The following is a 22507-nucleotide window of genomic DNA, read 5'->3' on the forward strand; positions in this document are numbered from 1 at the left end:
ATTAATTTTTCTTTGGGGGGAAAAAAGTGTTAAGAACTCTTACTTAAAAGGAGAAATCAAATAAAAATACAGATGTTTGACAAATAGTCTTCTGTTTGGTTCTTACTGAACAAATAGAGTAACATCAAAACCTAAGGAGAAATATTCGTAAGATAGACATTTCCGTTAGCTCGCTTTTTCTTCAAGTAACTGGAGAACAAAATGTTTAAGAATGACAATACTCATCCTAGAGTGTTTTCATAATTTTAAAAATAATTTTAATAATTTGCCTTACGTTGGTGAAGTTGGTGAAGTTGCCATTTAGAATTAATCTGAGCATGGTAATAGGAAGATATATGATTAAAAGAATCAAGATTGTTGTACCTAGAGTAGTTAAAAACATACAAATAATATATTTAATATAATATTTCTTAACAAAGCTTATTTCCATCTGTGGGTGTTAGCATTTTGCCATTTTCAGAAAGAACTCATATCATTTAAAGCCTATTGTCTCTTGGGGCACCTGCGGGGCTCTGTTTTAAGCACCTGCCTTCAGCTCAGATCATGACCTGGAGTCCTGGAATCGAGTCCCACATCAGGCTCCAAGCTCCTTGGGGAGTCTGCTTCTCCCTCTGACCGCTTCTCTCATGCGCTCTCTCACTCTGTCTCTCTCTCACTCTCTCAAATAAATAAATAAAATCTTTAAAAAAAAAACAAACCTGGGGCACCTGGGTGGCTCAGTGGGCCTCTGCCTTCAGCTCAGTTCATGATCCCAGGGTCCTGGGATCGAGCCCCACATCGGGCTCTCTGCTTAGCGGGGAGCCTGCTTCCTCTTCTCTCTCTCTGCCTGCCTCTCTCCCTACTTGTGATCTCTGTCAAATAAATAAATAAAATCTTTAAAAAAAAAACCCTATTGTCTCTTAAACCTGAATTTCTTTTTTTTTTTTCAAAAAAATTTTTTATTAACATATAATGTATTATTTGTTTCTGGGGTGCAGGTCTGTGAATCATCAGTCTTACCCAATTCATAGCACTCACCATAGCACATACCCTCCCCAGTGTCCATCACCCAGCCACCCTATCCCTCCCGTCATCCTCCCCTCCAGCAACCCTCAGTTTGTTTCCTGAGATTAAGAGTCTCTTATGGTTTCTCTCCCTCCCCAGTCCCATCTTGTTTCATTTTTCCCTCCTATCCTTCCCTGAACCCCCACCCTGCCTCTCAAGTTCCTCATATCAAAGAGATCATATGATAGTTGTCTTTCTCTGATTGACTTATTTCACTCAGTAAAATACCCTTCAGTTCTATCCATGTCCCTGCAAATGGCAAGATTTCTTTTTTTGATGGCTGCATAGTATTCCATTGTTTGTATATACCACAACTTCTTTATCCATTCATCTGTTGATGGACATTTACAGTCTTTCCATAGTTTGGCTATTCTGGACGTTGCTACTATAAACATTCGGGGGCACATGCCCCTCAGAACACTTCATTTGTATCTTCAACACATCATTAGGGTAAATACCCGATAGTGCAATGGCTGGGTCATAGGATAGCTTTATTTTAACTTTTTTAGAAACCTCCATGCTGTTTTCCAGAGTGGCTGCACTAGCTTGCACTCCCACCAACAATGTAGGAGGGTTCCCCTTCCTCCTCATCCTCACCAACACCTGTCATTTCCTGACTGGTTAATTTTAGCCATTCTGATTGGTGTGAGGTGGTATCTCACTGTGGTTTTGATTTGTATTTTCCTGATGCCGAGTGATGTTGAGCACTTTTTCATGTATCTTTTGGCCATCCGGATGTCTTTTTTGCAGAAATGTCTGTTCATGTTTTCTGCCTATTTCTGATTGGATTATTTGTTCTTTGGGTGTTGAATTTGATAAATTCTTTATAGACTTTGGATACTAGCCCTTTATCTGATAAGTCATTTGCAAATATCCTCTCCCATTCTGTCACTTGTCTTTTGATTTTGTTGACTGTTTCCTTTGCTGTGCAAAAGCTTTTGATCTTGTTGAAGTCCCAATAGTTCATTTCATTTTTGCCCTTGCTTCCCTTGCCTTTGGTGATGTTTCTAGGAAGAAGTTGCTGTGGCTGAGGCCAAAGAGGTTGCTGCCTATGTTCTCCTCAAGGATTTTGATGGATCCCTGTCTCATATTGAGGTCTTTCATCCATTTTAGCCTATTTTTGGGTGTGGTGTAAGGAAATGGTCGAGTTTCATTCTTCTGAATGTGGCTGTCCAGTTTTCCCAACACCATTTGTTGAAGAGATTGTCTTTTTCTCCATTGGACATTCTTTCCTACTTTGTCGAAGATTAGTTGACCATAGGGCTGAGGGTCAATTTCTGGGTTCTCTAGTCTGTTCCATTGACCTATGTGTCTGTTTTTGTGCCAGTACCATACTGTCTTGATGATGACAGCTTTGTAATAGAGCTCGAAGTCTGGCATTGTGATGCTGCTAACTTTGGTTTTCTTTTTCATTCCTCTGACTATTAGGGGTCTTTTCTGGTTCCATATAAATTTTAGGATTATTTGTTTCATTTCATTGAAAAAAGTTGATGGTATTTTGATAGGGATTTCATTAAATGTGTAGATTGCTCTAGGTAGCATAGACATTTTCACAATGTTTGTTCTTCCAATTCATGAGCATGGAACATTTTTCCATTTCTTTGTGTCTTCCTCAATGTCTTTCATAAGTATTCTATAGTTTTCTGAGTACAGATTCTTTGCCTCCATGGTTGGATTTATTCCTAGGTAACTTATGGTTTTGGGTGCAACTGTAAATGGGATTAACTCCTTAATTTCTCTTTCTTCTGTCTTGGTGGTGGGGTACAGAAATGCAACTGATTTCTGTGCATTGATTTTATATCATGACACTTTGCTGAATTCCTGTGTGAGTTCTAGCAGTTTTGGAATGGAGTCTTTGGGGTTTTCCATATAAATTATCATATCAACCACAAAGAGTGAGAGTTTGACTTCTTCTTTACTGATTCAGATTTCTTTTATTTCTTTTTATTGTCTGATTGCTGAGGCTAGGACTTCTAGTACTATGTTGAATAACAGTGGTGATCGTGGACAGCCCTGCCATGTTCCTGACCTTAGGGGAAAAGCTTTCATTTTTTCCCCATTGCAAATGATATTTGCTGTGGGTTTTTCATAGACGGCTTTTATGATATTGAGGTATGTACCCTCTATCCCTACACTGTGAAGAATTTTGACCAAGAAAGGATGCTGTACTTTGTCAAATGCTTTTTCAGCATCTGTTGAGATTATCATATGGTTCTTGTTATTTCTTTTGTTAATGTATTGTATTGCACTGATTGATTTGAGGATATTGAAACAACCTTGCAGCCCAGGAATAAATTCCTCTTGGTCATGGTGAATAATCTTTTTAATGTACTGTTAGATCCTATTGGATAGGATTTGGGTGAGAATTTTTGCATCCATGTTCATCAGGGATATTTTAAACCTGAATTTCAAAATGCTCTATAGGTCATTCTAAATATTAAGTGGATTTGAATTATCAAATTACTTCTGAAAAAGAGGGAGGAGCTTGAGCTTCTTAGTGGTAAGCACAATGTCATATGTATAAGTGGCCACTAACACTGAGGGAAGAGATGAGAGGCAAGGGAAATTAAACTCAAAACATGACAAGATGGGGACATTAAGTGGGGCCAACATCTTATATACACAGTTGCTCCTAAAAACATCAGAAAATTCAATGTGATACCAAATCACTAGGAAATATTTTAAATAGATCAGAATACTTTATTCATCATCAAGTAAATACAGAGGAGATCTACACTGAGATTATAAAATCATACATGAGTTGGTACATAATTGTATACAGTTCAGCTAAAAGAAATAGACCAATTACTTGAAAACCACAAATTACCAAAGCTCAGCAAAGATGAACAATATAACCTGAATTGTTGTATGTCCATTAAGGAAACTGAAGTTGTGTTTTAAGGATCCCCAGAAGAAATGTCCAGGTAAAGTTGGTTTCATTGGGGGAATTTTACCAAAGATCTGAAGCAGAATGAATGCTCATGGATGAGAAGAACAAATGCTAAAATGTCTAAACTACCCAAAGCAATCTATAGATTTTATGCAATCCCTATCAAAATATCAATAGCATTTCTCACAGAGCTAGAACAAACAGTCCTAAAAAAGTGTATGGAACCACAGATGACCCCAGATGGACAAAGCAATCTTGAAAAAGAAAAGCAATACTGGAGATATCTTGCAGGAGCCAGTTCTCTAACAACCAGTACAAACTGGAACTCCTTCTCCCATAGACAGATATTAACCCATGGGATCATTTTTGGGCATAGCTTTCCCAGTATCAGTTATATACTTTGATATTGTACTATAGTTATGTAAGATGTTTACTCTCTTGAGTGAAGGGTATATTGGACTTTCTTGTACATTTTTCTACAACTTCCTTAGAAGTTATTTCAAAATAGTTGAAAAACCAATAAAATTTAGTTGACACATAACTGAATGTAGTTATCTGAATATTTTGCTACATGCTAAACATGGCTGTATTGTGTGTGTGTGTGTGTGTGTGTGTGTGTGTGTGTTAAGTACAAATAAGAAATTCAGCAGATGAAAGAGACCATTGAAAGGTGAGTTATGAGAGACCTGACTTCACCAAAAGTTAGGATATTTGAGTTAGACCTTGTAGAATATGTATCATTTGTCTTGGCATATTAAGGGTAAGAAAAGTTAAGAATGGCGAGATGAGAGTGAAAGCAAATTAAAAAAAAAAAAAGAAAAAGAGGAAACGAACATACAGAGAGGAAATGGACCAAGAGGATTAGCTTTTGAGAGGCCTGAGTAACAGGCTGTTTCTAACCTTGTCTTTGGAGAATGGGAAGATCCCAGCACGTGATTTCTAGAGAGGAAGTTCCCTGTTATTTATTGAAAAGATCATCCTCTCTTTTCTATGTTTAGGAAAAGTAATGAAGTTGGAATTGTTATTACTTCTTGGTTCAAATCCCAGCTTTGCTCTTTACTGATTAACTTGTGTAAGTTTTTATCTTTTTAACCTTTAGTTTCTTTATCTGTAAAACTGAGGTAATATTATTTCCTCAAAAGTCACTATGACCATTAAATAACTTGATGAACTTGGGGAGAGTTGCTTAACAAAAGTCAACAAATGGTGATGATATTGATAATGATAGTTCCTTTCTCCCCAGTAACTACATTTCTTGTGGTGAGAGTACAACATTTCAGAGTTGAGGACTTGTAGTATAAAAACTTCATTCTGCTATAGAATGTGAACTGTGGCTAAAATATAGGGTTTATTATGTTTATTTCTCCATTCTTGGACCAGCCACCTTGGTCTTTTTTCCTCAGACTGTACTCACATTTCATTCAGCTATTGTTCCCCCATCTGCCTTCCTTGATTTCTTTAGAGAATTTAAGGTGTTCACACTTCCATGGATATAATGAGATATGCTTGCCACTTTTAATTAAGGCATCATTAGGCAATCAGGAGTTCTTGAGATAATGAAATACAAACTAAGTCTTATAGTAATAGTTTGGGATGCTTTAAAGTTTGGTGGTAAGAACGTTAGGATTGTTTGTTCCTGGCAATACAAATAAAATTGACTTAAGCCAAAAGGAGTTTACTTCTAGAATATTAGGTAGCTCACAAGATCACTAGGAACCAGGCTCAGAAAACTGGCAGAAATAAAAGGAGATGGGCAGTGATCACAACCCCTACCAAGGCTGTACCAGAAAACTGGTCCAATGAGGCCACTGTTGTTCTCACAAAGACCACTGGTTGCTATCCCTTGTACAACTGTCACTAAGTGTCGCTCAGACATTGCTTGTGTTACTGCCCCAGCCATTGGATGTCTCTACCCAGTCACTACAATGGAAAATATTTCTCCCCTATTACTCTTTCTCTGAACTAATAATTTTATATTTAAAATCCTATCAGTGTACTCTGAAAACTATATAAGACTTTAATGAAAGAAATTGAGAAAGGCACAAATAAATGGAAAGCTGCACTGTGTTCATGGATCAGAAGAGTTAATGTTTTTAAAGTGTCTACACTACCAAATAATTTTTTTTACAGAGGTAGAACAAAGAATCCTGAAATTTATATTAAACCACAAAGACTGAATAGTAAAAGCAGTTCTCAGAAGAACAAAGCTAGGGAACAAAGAACAAAGTTTTCTAGAAGAACATCACACTTCCTGTTTTCACACATATTACAAAGCTACATTAATCAAAACAGTGTGATGTTGGCATAAAAATACACAGAGCCCAATGGAGCAAAATTGAGAGCCCAGAAATAAGCACTCACATATAATTTACTGCTGTTGGACAAGATAGCCACAATATACAATAGGGAAAACATAGTTTTTCAATAAATGGTGCTGGGAAAACTGGATATCCACATGCAGAAAAATGAACTTAGACCCCTATCTTATACTACTTACAAACATTAGCTCTAAGTGAATTAAAAATGTAAACATAAAACCTCAAATCACAAAATTCCTAGAAGAAAATGGGGACAAAAATCTCCCTGATGTTGGTCTTAGAAATGATTTTTTTTTTTTTTTTTTTTAGTATTTGACACCAAAAGAACACGCAACAAAAGTAAAAAAAATAAGTGGAACTTTATCAAATTAAAAAAAAATCTCCTGCACAACAAAAGAAACAGTCAACAAGTCAACAAAATGGAAAGGTAGTCTATAGAATGGGAGAAAATATTTGCAAACCATCTGTCTGATAAGAAGTTAATATCCAAAACTTATAAGGGACTAATATAACTCAGAGAAAAAAAAATTGCCATTCACAATGATATGGATGAAACTAGAGGGTATTATGCTAAGTGAAATAAGCCAATCAAAGAAAGACAATTATCATATGATCTCACAGATATGCAGAATTTAAGAAACAAGGCAGAGATCATAGGGGAACCCCGAGAGGGAAAAATGAAACAAGAAGAAACCAGAGAGGGAGACAAACCGTAAGAGATTCTTAATCATGGGAAACAAACTGAGAGTTGCTGGAGGGGTGGAGGTGGAGAGATGGGAGTAACTGGTGATGGGCATTAAGGCATGTGATGTAATGAGCACTGGGTACTGTGTAAGAGTGACGAATCACAGACCTGTACCTCTGAAACCAATAATACAGTACATGTTAATTAAAAAAAAAAAAAGTGGTTAGAAGACCTGAGTAGACATTTTTCCAGAGAATACATAGAAATGGCCAACAGACACATGAAAAGATGCTCAACATTTCTTATTAGGAAGATGTAAATCAAAACCCCAGTAAGATATTATGTCACCTCTATTAGAATGGCTATAATCAAAAAGACAGGAGATAAGTGTTGGCAAAGATGTGGAGAAAAATTCCTCATGCACTGTTGGTGGGAATGTAAACTGGTAGAGCAACTGTGGAAAACAGTATGAAGGTGCCTTGAAAACTTGTAGAACTACATATGATCTAGCAACGCCACTTCTGGATATATATTCAAAGAAAACACAGGACCTCAAAATGATAATTGCACTACCATGTTCATTGCAACATTATTCACAATAGCCAAGATATGGAGACACCCTTAAGTGTTCCTTGATGGATGAATCGATAAAGAGGATATGTACATATATGTACATATATATCCACATACAGTGGAATATTGGCACAAGAAGAAAGGAATCCAGCCATTTGTGACAACATCACTGGACCTTAAGAGCATTAAGCTAGGTGAAATCAGCCAGGTGGACAAAGACAAATACTGTATGATCTCACTTATATAGAATCTTAAAAAAATCTAAACTCCTAGAAACAGTACAATGGTGGTTGCCAGGTTTGAGCGGGGTAGACGGGGACATTAAGTCCAAGGGTGCAAATTTCCAATTATAAGATGGATTCTGGGGATCTAATGTACAGCACAGTAACTATAGTCAATAATATTATATACTTGGAAGTTGCTAAAGACCTTAAGTGTTCTCACCACATGTGAAAAAAGGTAATTACATGAAGTGACGGAAGTGTTAACCTTATTATGGTAATCATGTCGCAATACATACATCTATTAAAGCATCCTATTATACATCTTAAATTTATACAATGTTGTATGTCAATTATATCCAAGAGCTAGAAAAAAATAAAAAGTTATTTCAGAATGTTCTACTACTTGGTCCAAATGTATCCTGATATTTAATAGCTGCAAAGAAGGTTGACAAAGTACAGTTTGCAGCTTCTGTGATGAGAAGTAGGCTTTGCTTTCCACAGGATTCATAAAATGGAGAATTCTTTGTATCTAAGGAGGGATAAGATACTAGAAGTCAAAAGTTGACCTGTTTCCATCTAGAAAGGTAGACAGTAGGGGCCTAAGAGAGGAAGACTTAAAGCTACAGCGTATTAGTGGTTGCTCTCAGTTTCATCTATGTGATGAGTCTACTTTTACTTTTTTCCTTATATTCCTTTAAGAAGTCTCATTATAAGGGCACCTGGGTGGCACAGTCAGTTAAGCGGCTGCCTTTGGCTCAGGTCATGATCCCAGGGTCCTGGGATCAAGCCTTGCATCGGGCTCCCTACTCAGCAGAGAGCCTGCTTCTCCCTCTGTCTACTGCTCTGCCTACTTGTGCTATTTCTCTGTCAAATAAATAAATAAAATCTTAAAAAAAAAAGTCTCATTATGATCTCAGTAGCATTGGATAGCTGAAGAATCAGGTTCAGATGGTTTTACTTATTGCTCAAGATTAGATTTCCAGATTTTCTTCTGCCTTTTCTATTTCACTGGTACTTGTGTGAACGAAGTATGAGGAGGAATTACAGAAGAATTGATGGACAGTATTGTAGGCTCAGGTCACCTCCCTGTCACCATCTGGTGTGTGATTGACAACATCATTTAATCTTCCTAGACATCAGTTTCCTTCTCTACAGGACTGGAATATAATCACTCAATTTGAAAATTACTCCAGAGATTAAAAGAGTTTTTTAAGTACCTAGTAGAATGCTTAACACAAACTTAATGCTAAATAGATTTAAGAAAATGATATATTTTTTGTTGTTACTGTCTTCCTTTCTTAGAAAGTCCTTGGCTTTGAGGACTTTAGTATATTTGCTGTACCTAAAAAAATCTTTTCCTTGTTTCTCTCATTTCCACCCACTTCCATTGTTTGTTGTGATAGGTAGTAACCTTTGTTTTATTAGCCACTACAGTTATAATCATCCATCTAGACAATTTACTTCTTGTTGGACAAGGGCAAAGCCATATCCATACACTTGGGAGTTCTCTTGTTAGAAAAGCAAAACAATAGAAACAGAAAGGAAATGAGGATTGGGCACTGATGTGTGTTTGCAGCTCTGCTATTAAGCGTATCAGCATTAGAGCTGAACAGAATTAGAAATGCATTACCAGTCAAGCTGGTAACACTTTGTTTAGAAGAATGCACTACACAAATTCTTGTACCTCCGTAATATCGAGCTTCATTCATGGAAAGCTGAATGACACCCTGAATCTTCCGTTTCTGATTAGCTAGGTATATACATTCCAAGGAAATCAGCTCTCAGCAGCTTATTTTCTTAAAAGTGTGGAGTGATATAAAGTAACACATATATCAGCAGAAGTACAGATTAGATAAAGATGTCAGAATTTTCTCCAGATGACCCTGACTATTAAGATAACTCCAGGGCATAATATTTCATCATATATGCTCTAATTTAGGAACTAGAAAAAACTTTCCCTATTTCTGATAACACATTTTTGAGGAAACAAAATAATTTAGAATAAGCTCTGGTTTATATAGACTTGGAAATAAAATTATTTTCTTTCAAGCACTTACTCATTGAACAGTAGATCTTAGAAAACTTATTAACTTGGGTCATTTTTACACTCCTATTGCCAACCCGAAGAATCACATCTTAGGATGAATTTAAGGTTTTTTAAAATTCCTTATAGTCATTTGTGCTTCTAAATAAAAGGGGCAGTACTTAAATATAGAAAGTACGTGAAAATGAAAATGAATCGTAGTTTGCAATTATAATGGGGTCTCTTAGCATGAAAATTGGAATTCTAAGGGTAAAGGATTTAATCTAGCAAATATATTTCTCAACAGGACTATAAAGAGAATACTAATTAATGTGCTAATACCTATTCCCTGTTTACAGGTCATTATCCCCAGTCTTGAACTATAACAAACATATGTGAAAATTAATGTTCACAGAACAGAGAATACATTTCTTTTCTAGAACTCTGCCTGTGAGACATTTCAGTAAGAGATATTGCATAAGAAGTGGGTCCTGAAACTAATATTATACTATGTGTTAACTAACTGGAATTTAAATTAAAAAAACAAAAACAAAACAAAAAAAAAACTTTAAAAAAGTGCTGTTGAGCCAAACAAAAGAAATGAGTCTGAAAACATTATCTTTGTGAAGTTTGAGCTTTTTTTTAAAAAAAATAGTTTATTGTTTTTAGACACTGACACAACTCAGAGGTCATCTCCATTTCCTACGGGGATTAAAGAATTTTAGAATCATGTTAGCGATCCTAGAGGTCAACTAGTCCAGTTTATATCATATGTATGAGTCCTTACAAATGGTTGTTTAACTGCTAATTGGATTTATTCAGTTAGGCATCTCACTAGCTTTCAAAGCAAAATTTCCCAGTTTGATAGTCTTATCATTAGTTTAAAAATTTTTTTTTTTGAAATTTAGCCTGTTTTCCCTTGTTCTATCTTCTGAAGCCACTTAACTATAGATTCTTTTTCCCAAAATTGTCCGTCAACTTTAAATGGATATGAATAAACATGCTTCTTTTCATATTGTCAAACTACATTTTCCCTTCCCTTCCCCAGTTTCTCATTATCTCTCTACAGAAGATGATAGTAACAAATAAACCAACTGCAACTGTTGGCAGTGCAGTGGGAAATGCATGTACTAGTGCCCTCCCCCACATATCTTTCAAACACCTGGATCTTCTCACTGCGAAGGCCTGGAAAAAGTGGCTCCTCCACAAGGATGTTTTCCTAGGTCACCATCAATGAAACTTTCAACAGTTGAGCTGCCTGCTTATGCCATGAACTCTCCACATTCCACTTAAGATGGTGTCCTCTTCACCCACTGGATATTGTGTGGCCTTAGCATGAATGTTGATGGAGATTCAGAGAAATAGTAGCTGAGGCCATCAGTCAGTTATACTCCTTGCAGCGGGAAATCTGACCAATGTGTTTACATGACTGATGCAAGATAATATGTAACATTTAAAAAATATTTCCTATTATGAGGTGCCTGGGTGGCTCAGTGAGCTAAAGCCTCTGGCTTCGGCTCAGGTCATGATCCCAGGGTCCTGGGATTAAGCCCCGCATTGAGCCTGCTTCCTCCTCTCTCTCTCTCTGCCTGCTTCTCTGCCTACTTGTGATCTCTGTCTGTCAAATAAATAAATAAAGTCTTAAAAAAAAATTTCTTATTATAACTATTGCCACAGATATTTGTCCTAGTTCAGCTTAGAGTTTGCAAATACTATTCTTAGGATCTCTTTATATGGGACTTTAATTTCTTCCACATAATTTCTTTTTAATGTTTCAAAAATGTTGTGCAGTTTCCTCAAAAAATTAAAAATAGAAATATCATGTGATCCAACATTTCCACTATTGAGTATTTCCCTAGGAAAAATGAAAGGACTAATTCAGAAAGATATTTACACCCCTATGTTTATTGCAGTATTATTTATAATAGCCAAGACATGGAAGCAACCTAAATGTCTATCAGCAGATGAGTGCATAAGGAAAATGTGATATATATACATAATGGAACATTACATAGCCATAAAAAAGAATGGGATTGTCCCATTTGAGACACCATGGATGGACCTAGAAGGTGTTATGCTAAGTGAAATGAGTCAGACTGAGGAAGGCAAATACCATATGATTCCACTTATAAGTGATGTCTAAAAAAAAATGAATAAACAAAGCAGAATCAGAACTATAAATACAGAGAACAAACTGATGATTGCCAGAAGGTAGGGGGATGGGAGCTTGGATAAAAGGGGTGAAGGTAGAGAAAGATACAGGCCTCCAGTTATGGGATTAGTAAGACCTGGGAATAAAATCAGAGCATAAGGAATACAGTCAATGATATTATGATAACAATGTAGTGGGACAGGTAGTAGCTAGATTTGTGGTAAACATAGCATAATGTATAAAGTTGTCAAATCACTGAGTTGTATGCCTGAAACTAATGTACCATTGTGTGTCAACTAATGGAGACCATTCTGAGGAGAAAAACATGATTTTGTCTCTTTATTCATTAATTGTCATCTATTCTATCCCATTCCCTTATCTTTCTTTATTCCAAATAATGGTGCCTAGTAACTATGACGTGGTATCATTATGGTTATTATTACTCTCTTCCTAGATAAATAGGTAGAGTTTTTTTTTTTTTTTAATAGCACTGAGTCTTTGGGGTTTGAAAGGAAAAAAGAAAAAAGATGACCTATGATTTGACTTGAGGAACTCTTCTTAATACTCCTATATTTTGTAGAACTATCATAGAGTTAGTATCAAAATAAAATAAGATAAATTTCATCCAGTGGTCAGATGATCTATCATTCAATTCTACAGAGATAAAAATGGAAACTAGAATAACCAGAAAGAGTAGGCAAAAAATTAAAAATTAAAACAAAGTGGGAAGAGAAAACAAAACCTTGAGTTTTAGGTGATGAATATTCCTTGTCAAAAGAAACATTTAACAATCTATTCATTATGGGTGGCAGGATCCAAGAACTTAGGAATGATACCTTTTCCTCAGAATGAATTTGTATATAAAATTTAATACAGGAAGCCAACCCTGGATATTTTTGAATTCTATTAAAAATTTTAGAATATCAGAAATTATACTAGTCTATCATAGCCATATTTTATGACATTTCACAATTTAGCTTTAAATAATCTTTACTCTATTTCTACAATAAGGTTCAAGGGTCCTTTAAACTTTAAACTTTAAACTTTTAAACTTTAAACTTTGCCAACTGCCTAAGACAATTTACTACCTTTAAAAAAAATATTTGGTGTGTTTGGTGGTACTGGTTGAACCATTTGTTAGGCAGATCTCTATGTCAGTTTCTGTAAGAACATTAACCACCTTTAAGTTAGAGATTTAGTAGTTTGAAAGAAGAGAAAAATAGAATTAGGATCCATGGCTGCCGATGAGCTATTTAACAGAAATTTTCAAAAGAGATTGGCAAATTTGTAAGAGTGATGATTCCAGACGTATAAAAATGTTCTTATATTCCATGAAGACTATCATGCTTTCTCCTAGTACCTTAGACAACTTTTCTCTTCTTGATTAACAGTTTTTAAAGCATATTAACACACTTTGAAAAATTAAACCCAGGAGAAAAGTGCAGCTTGTCTCAGTTTTCATGGCCCACAAGAGGCCAACAGGGTAGCCAGAGTGAAGAATCCTCCTTAGAAAACCACAGGAAGAATAGACCAAATGGAAGATAAAAATAGCTAAAGCCAATACCAAGACCTTACTGTAATATGGTTTGCACATCATGGGAGCTAAATCCCTGGTGGGTAAGGTCCATGTTTTGTGCTTGTCCTACACAACTTCTGTTTGGTTCACAGCTGTTGTTAAGGTGAGCTGTGAATCTTCATAGGTATTTTGAGAAGCATTTCTGTCTGTTCTAACAAAACCGAAGTCACTTACTCAAACTAATAGAAGTAATTTTGGATAGCTGGAAGTTCTTTTCCTTTGCCATGGGCTTACCCTAAAATCCAGTGTCTCCCAAAAGTACACTCTCAGACAACAAAGAAGGTTGGGAAAAACAGCCTGCATTTCTCCGTGTGAAGCCACTCCGACAAGGAGCACTTTCTGTTTGTGGTGTATCATTTATATTCTGATTTTAAACAGAATAAATGTTTAAAAGTGCAAAGATGTGACATGGGTTTTGCTTTGTTAAGTGCTATTTATTTTTTAAAAAAACCATTTCCGTATGAAAATGCTTTTTATGTATATTAGGTCCCTATTGGGTGATCTCCTCTACTTAATATTTAATATTTGCTGCCATATCACTAAGAGTTAATGTTTCATTGCCTAGAAATACAAACTTAGTTTAGAAGGTGAAAAGGAATCCTTTTGCTGGGCTAGACAAGTCAGAGGGGCCAGCAGTGAATTTACCCAGGTGGTAGCAAGAACGGGGGGATTAGCATATTATGCTAATGAGATATGCTCTACTCCCTGGCTCTTGGAGACTTGTTGCTAAGCAATACCCACTACAGCAGTGTAAAAGATATGAAAACATAATTCAGTTATGGAAACAATAAAAGCCGTTACCATTTTCAAAGGAGGTTGCAGTAATACATAATTTCAGGCCAGAACCACTCTAGAGCTCATAGGATTGCAGAGCAGTAGCAAATTATTCAGATTTATGAAGGGGCGGTGTGAGATTAGCACGAACTTGGTATAAAATCGGTTTAAGCCTCATTGCCATCCATCACTCCCATGGAGCACGACAATAACCGTAAGCACAATAACATTACAGGGAACCACACACACACACAAGAGATTTATTTCACCAATATAATGCCATTAGATCAAAACTGGGTTTAAAGTTCATTCTTTGTAGGTAGGATATTTCATTCACATAAAATTGCTCTGAAAGTGAACAGGCATTTTCCATGAAAAAAGAACAATATTAAAAACATCAAATATGTCTAACATTTCAACTTTACATACATAAATGCATTTCTTTTAAACAAATATTTTTGGTACAGAATTCAAAATTACTAGAATTCTACTTAGTTCATTTTTAGGATTTTTTTTTTTAAAGAGTATAATAAGTAGTTCAGTGCCTGAACTGTGGATTTCCTTTAATGTATTTATTATATCATACGTGATCACCAAGGATGATGTTTGTAAAAAGAAATTATATATTGCTATTTGTAGTCACACAGGGTCTATCTTAATTGTTGAGGAACTATGAGGCATACTGTAGAGACAAAGTACATTCTCACTTAGTTATGTTGCTCAGATTTAAGCATGGACTTTTCCTGGATTGCTGAATGTTGAGGTCATCTCTAAATGGGAAGGATCCATTTATAACTTTATATATGCTTTACACATTGCTTGTCGTCTTCTCTACATGTAAATATGGCCTTGGCTGGGGTTATTAACTATTGCAGATTTATAGAATACCAGGAAACTACTGTTTGAACTAGTCTAAACATTTTTGATGTGTGTCTTAGATTCTACCAGGATAATAAATGGACAAAGTAACAGGTGTGTTTTTGTACTTCTACCCACAAGCCTCCTTTATTCATGCCTGAAGATGTGACATTGCCATTTGTCTCAGGGAAGAGTTGTCAGGATTACACATTTCTAGCACCTATAATAAATTTTATGAGTTCACTTGAAAGAAAGATTTAGGAAGAGGAGTAGTCCAGCCAGCAGCGTCTGTATCGTTGAGACTAGACAGAGCTCTGAGCTAAGGAAGAGTGAAGAATTGGGAGAGGAAGCAGTTCACCTCAATGTTTTTTCTCACTCCCTTTGGAAATTTCTGATAGAAGGAGACACATGAAAAAAAAAAAAAAGCCCTTGAAGTTGAGGATCTGAAAGTGGGAGAGACCTATGTCTCTCCAAGCTCAATGGGTCTCTGAAAAAATCAGCCTCACCAAAGTCTCTCATATCTTGGCACAAGGACGATCAAAAAACCAACATGTGGGATGCCTGGGTGGCTCAGTCATTGAGTGTCTGCCTTTGCATCAGGTCATGATCCCAGGGTCCTGGAATCGAGCCCCACATCGGGCTCCCTGCTTGGTGGGAAGCCTGCTTCTCCCTCTCCCTCTGCTTGTGTTCCCTCTCTCACTGTGTCTCTCTCTGTCAAATATATAAATAAAATCTTAAAGAAAAACACACACACACACAAAAACCACCATGTTTTTAGAGAAGAGTGAGACCTCACTCATATAGTGGTCTCCTCCTGCCTCAGAGAAACAGGGGTATACAGTGAAATCTTTTCTGTGCTCTTGGGGTGGGCACAGAAGGGCTTAGGGAAAACCAGCATCTCTGAAGAATCTGTTAGTCCGATCAAGGAGGTAGCAGAATGGCATACAAGACTTCATGGTCAGAGGTGGGGTGAGACCTGGGAGGATTCCTTAGGTGGATAGAGCCACATGACTAAGTCCATGTACAGTATCTGTGCTCCACAGCAAGGACCGGTGTGCACATAGTGCCCACCCAGGGATCGAGGAGAACTAATACCTGCAGCCGAAGGAGACAGCATAGTCCGTTTATTGAGCTTTCAACTTGAAGGTGTATGTATATGGAAATAGGTTACTCCCTGCCCCACCACCACCCCATGACCTACAGCTCTCCGCTTTGAGGCAAGCGGCCTTATCTCTTCCTGAAAGGCACACCCTTTAAGGATGTGTGAGGAGATTCCTTAACATCTTGGTCAAACAATTTTGAACCATTATTTTCACATTCTACTTAAAACTTCCTCTCTTCTACCCCCCAACCAAGGCGAAGTTTGTCTCCTGGGGAAAGGCACGTTATCTGTTTTATTATTCCTCCTCACACTCTAGGATTTTGAAGAAGGAGAAGTGTGATGTAGGTCAGGGTGAGCTCCTCCTTTTATTCTCTCTCTCTTTCTTGCCTTTCTCTTCTTTTCTCTTTCTTTCTTCCTTACCTTCTATCCCGCCCCCCTTTTTTCTCTTCCTTCTATTCTTCTTCTTTCTCTTTTTCATTTCTTTGCCTTCCCTTCCTCTATCCTTTCTTATAAAAACTCTTTATTCTTACCTATAATGAGGGTGATCATATGTCCTGGTTTGCTGGGACAATTCTGGATTATACCTGTTGTCTTCATGTAGTAATGTCTATCTACTTTTACTATCAAAGGTATATGAGTTTAGAATACTAACTGCATAGTCATACCTGGTGACACATATAAATAAAAGTAAAAAATAATAATCATTATATATATTACATAATATATATTATATATATGCATGACTCAGCAAATGATCCCAAGATAACATTTGTGTAGTTCCCATACAAATCAAGAGATAGAACATGGTCAGTATTTGGGAAGCCTTCAAATTTTCTCCAAGTCACTATGAAAGGGAACACTCATCCTTACTTCCAACACGATAATTTACTTATGCTTATTTTTAACTTCTTTAAACTTCTTCTTTTATGAGACTCCTTAATGTTACTGAGTACAGTTAGAAGGCATTCATTTTCATTGTGGTATAATATATTTGATAATACCACTCCTTTTTTTTTTAGATTTTATTTTATTTTTTTTTAGAGAGTGAACAGGGAAAGGAGCAGAGGGAGAGGGAGAGAGAGTCTCAAGTAGACTCTGCACTGAGCATGGAGCCCAACACAGGACTAAATCTCACAATCCTGAGATGATGACCCAAGCTGAAATCAGGAGTCAGACACTTAACCCACTGAACCATTCAGGCACCCTACTGGTTTGTTGTTGTTGTTTTTAATGTATTCTCTTTTGGGTGGGTTGAATAGTTTCTAGTTTTAGGCTATTATGAATAATGCTGCTGGGAACATTTGTATACTGGTTTCTTAATGCATAGACTTTTTTGGATAAATACCTAAGAGAAGAATTGCTCAAATAAAGGTACAGACATATTAGTAGATAGTGTTAGGCTATTTTCCAGAGTGGTTGCTGGTACATAGTAATGTGGCTGATTTTTTGTGCATATTTTTATTTAATTCCCCAAATAGCCCTTTGAGTCACACATACACAAACATACACATGTGTGTCTTTATTTAAAATTTACAGTTGAGAAAACTGAGAAGAGGCAGATGTTAAACTAAGTATTCTGACTGTAGAGGCACCATGCTTAAACATAAGGCTTTACTTCCTCTCATACATGAGAGATCACAAGCAGGCAGAGAGGCAGGCAGAGAGAGAGGGGGAAGCAGGCTCCCCGCTGAGCAGAGAGCTGGATGCGGGGCTCGATCCCAGGACCCTGAGATCATGACCTGAACTGAAGGCAGAGGCTTAATCCACTGGGCTACCCAGATGCCTCTAAATTTCCTAGTCTTTCATGCAACTAGAGGTGTCCAGTGAGATATAAGCAAAATTTTGGGGTGAGAATTCTGGTAAAGACACTTAAAGGGAGTAACTCTGTTGTGAGAAACATCCTTTGTCTTTTTTCTGCTTCCTTTTTCTTCCTGCCCAAAACTTTGAGGTGATGACTGGAGTTTCAGCAGCCATTTTGGACCATAAGGAGTTCTTGAGGATAGATTTGTCTATTTCTCTTTTTACTTCATGTTTTAGTTCATGTCAGTTTTTGTTTTATGTATTTTGATCTCTATTATGTGATACATGATCATGTGGGATTACTATGTTCTATTGTTTATTTAACTTCTTTATCATTGAGCTTTTCTTCTTCGTGTTTTAGTTTACTAGGACTGTAGTAACAAATTGCCACAAAATAGGTGACTTCAAATGACAGAAATTTATTTACTCACAAGTTCTGGGGTTAGAAATCAAAGTGTAGGCAGAGCCATGGTCCCCTCAAAAGAGCTAGAGAAGAAATTTTCCATGCCTCTTCTATCTTCTGGTGGTTGTCAGCAATCTTTGGTATTTTTTGGCTCATGGCAGCCTAACTCTAATCTCTGCCTGTGTCTTCACATGGTCATTTTTTTCTCTTGTCTCTGTACTCATATCATCCTCCTTTTATAAGGGTACTAGTCAGTCGTATTGGATTTAGAGTCATCTCAAGTTGACTAAATCTGCAAAGATCTTGTTTCCAAGTAATGCTACATTCACAGATTCTAAAGTGAATTATTTACTTAGAAAATTCTAAATGAGTGGCTTAACAAGATACAGTTTTTCTCCCTTACATTAAAGAAGTCTGAAGTAAGCATTTCAGGGCAGATGATGCAGCTTCATGTCCATCAGGGATGCAGGCTCCTTTTATTCTCTGATGTCATCCTTCGCACATGCCATCCATCCATCCTAATGTCAACACATTATCACAGAATGGCCCTTAAGTCTTCATGCCCCTATTCCAGGTAACAGGAAGAAGGGGTGAGATCAAAAGCCTCCCAACTAAATCTTCTTTAAAAACAAAAACAAAGGGGCACCTGGGTGGCTCAGTGGGTTAAAGCCTCTGCCTTCGGCTCAGGTCGTGATCCCAGGGTCCTGGGATCGAGCCCCGCATCGGGCTCTCTACTCAGTGGGGAGCCTGCTTCCTCCTCTCTCTCTCTCTCTGCCTGCCTCTCCGCCTACTTGTGATCTCTCTCTCTGTGTCAAATAAAATCTAAAAAAAAACCAAAAAAAACAAAACAAAAACAAAAACAAAAAACCTTCCAGAAACCCTACTCAATGATTTCCACATACTGCTTTCTTTTTTTAAATTTTATTTTATTTTAATTAATTTACATAGAATGTATTGTTAGTTTCAGAGGTAGAGTTTAGTGATTCTTCAGTTGCCTATAACACCCAGTGCTCATCACATGACGTTCCCTCTTTAATGTACCTCATTCAGTTACCCCACACCCTCTCTACCTCCCCTTCAGCAACTCTCAGTTTGTTTCCTGGGGTAAAGAGTGTCTTATGGTTTGTTTCACTCTCTTGATTTTGTCTTATTATTTTTCTCTCCCTTCTCCTGTGATCATCTGTTTTGTTTCTTAAATTCCACAAATGAATGGATAGAGAAAATGTGACCTATGTATGTGTGTGTATACACACAGAGAGAGACAATAGAATATTACTCAGCCATCATGTACTACTTTTAGTCATCCCTCTCTGCAAGGGAGTTTTTCAACGATCCCTTTATATAAACTAAAATAAATACAGTTTTTTAAACTGAGAACATTGCTGCCCTGATGGCACAGGCAACTGTATATAGGAAGACATAGAAGATGCAAAGAGGATAATCACCTAGCAAGCTTTGCCAATAAGTATCACCATTCACAATAATATATTTGTGTGATCATTTAATGTCTGTTTTCCCCTTTAGAATATAGCTTATAGAAGGCAGGGATCATTTTCACTTTTTTTTTAAATCAGCCCTATCATAGGAAAGTCTTAATAAATATTTGTTAAATGAGGTTTATTACATAATATTAAATTGTTCTCAATATAGTCTCCCCTTATTCTTGTGATTTGGATCATATAAAGCCACTCTTTGGATGGTTCCCCAAAAAATGAATACCATGGCCCACATGGGATTTAGCCAATGCAGATATAAATGCTTTTTCCTTTTAATAAAAGATGCTAGCAAGAAATTTATATAAAGGTATTTCATAGCTCAAGAGTTATGCATTCAAATTTTCCAGTGTCTATAAACTACCTGATCCACCCTCAACTGCTTTGGCATTCCAAGTCTGTCTCACATTAATATTCATATTGAGTTTCAAGAAAGACATTTGCTAAGTTTAGAACCTTCAATAACTCATGAGCTAAAAAAACGTTTAATTAAGCACCAAACTTTGTAGACCCAGTTCATTTACCCTTGGCAGAATGAAGCTTTCAGCAGAATAGCTTCTATAGCTGATTATAAAAGCTGTAAGGGTTCCCAGGACAGAAGAGGAGTCCAAGAAAGAAAACATCCCAACAGTGATCTGATGATCTAACTGTAAAAGACTCAGATGTGTAATAACAGATGTTCCTCCAAAATGCAGTTTTTAAAAGCCAGATGGAAAAATGATATGAGTCAAGCATATTCTGCAGTTTTAACAAATTTTAGGTCCAATTGGAAAGAATTTAGGCGAGGCTAGGCATAAAATACTAGTAAAGGACATTTCCAGAAGTACAGAATCAATGTCCTGTGCCCAACCTGCTTCTAGGGACAAGACCACTCAGGCAGCCAAGATGTTATTATGCTGGCCCACAATGATTTCTGTTGCTTTAATTTATGAAAATACTGTACTAACTAAGGAGATCCTGAAGGTCATCACCCAAATACTCATGAAGAGAGAGGCTGACATGTGGCATAGTTTCTGCCAACATGTAACTGGTGACCCTGATAGAGTCACTTTCATCTTATCATAAAAACCTTGTCATTGTAGGTGACGAAAAGAGAACCATGATGGGGCAAAGTCTGAAATAGGACTTTTAATGAGAATGAAGGAACAAAATAAAATAAACAAAATGAAATCTCCCCAAAGAAACTCACATTCAGCTAGTATTGATTACATGTTCTCTAGATATGGGGCACTGTGGTAGATGCTGGGGCTGTAGTGGTGGTTGAAACAGACATGATTCCTACCCTCAAGAATTTACATCTGCAAAGGACCAGACCCTTGTGGAAGGAAAAGGAAGCCCAGAGCCACTAGATTTGCAGTCCAAGTTTTTCATTGTTTGGTCCAGTATATTTAAAATAAGAAAATGATGGGGTTCTTTGGTGGCTCAGTCAGTTAAACATCCAACTCTTAGTTTTGGCTCAGGTCATGATCTCAGGGTCGTGAGATTGAACCCAGCATAGGGCTCCACAGTCAGCGGGGAGTCTGCTTGGGGTCCTTTCTCTCCTTCTCCCTCTGCCCCTCCCCCTGCTCATGTTCTCTCTGTCTCAAATAAATAAAATGAAATCTTTAAAATAAATAAAACAAGAAAATGATGAAAGCAGCAAGAGAACTTGTAAGATTTACCAATGGAAGCTACTTCCCTAATGCCCTTAAATGTGGATTTGAAAGCTAAAATCCTGCACATTAATAAGAGCCTAAGACTCTCTGGCATTAATCATGCATGAAAACCCAAAAGCTTGTCCTTATTAGGCTATGTCAGAACGATTCCATTAATTCCAGTTAATGATGCCATTTAGGGGTGCATATGTGTTGATTGTATAACTTTTTTTTTTTTTTTTTTTTTTGAGGAGGAGGGAGAGGGGCAGGGAGAGAGAGAATCTTAAGCAGGTTCCATGCCTAGTGCAGAGCCAGAGTCAGGGCTTGATCTCGCAACGCTGAGATCCTCATCCTAGCCTAAATCAAGAGTTGGACACTTAACTGACTGAGCCACCCAGGCGCCCCAGGTTGTACAACTTGAGGACAAACTGAATAAGTAAACCAACAGGCTTATTGGCATTCTAGGAGCAGGCACCAGTAAACCTCACAAGGATGCTGTAGACAGAGTTCTTTTGTTCCATGTAAGGGTTTCAAACATTGTCTGACTTTATTTTCTGTTGACAGAAGCTGAAATATTTTGTAACTTTATCAAAGCCATAAAAAGGAAGAAATTTGTATGCTCCATGGGTGCTTTGTTCAGTAATATTCAGACCTCAGGTTGTTCTATAAAAAGGACTCTATGAACTCTGCTTAAATCACAGGATGCTATATTTTCAGAGGTGGTTGTCTAATCCCACCCCATAGGCCAAGATAAACAGTAACATCTGTCAGCCACACATAGTTACCACAGCAGAAAACAGAAACACTGTTGCTTTTTTTTTTTTTTTTTTTTTCAGATGAACCAATGGACAGCAAAAAATTTACCAGAACTACAGTGTAGGTCACCTGGGCTCAAATTTGAAGCTGTACAAGTATTGGAAATAATAGGTTTGGTTAGAAGAAGGATATAATGATCTCT

This window comes from Enhydra lutris, unplaced genomic scaffold, assembly GCF_002288905.1.
Source record: "Enhydra lutris kenyoni isolate GAN:26980312 unplaced genomic scaffold, ASM228890v2 scaffoldscaffold4, whole genome shotgun sequence".
In the NCBI taxonomy this organism is placed as follows: domain Eukaryota; kingdom Metazoa; phylum Chordata; class Mammalia; order Carnivora; family Mustelidae; genus Enhydra; species Enhydra lutris.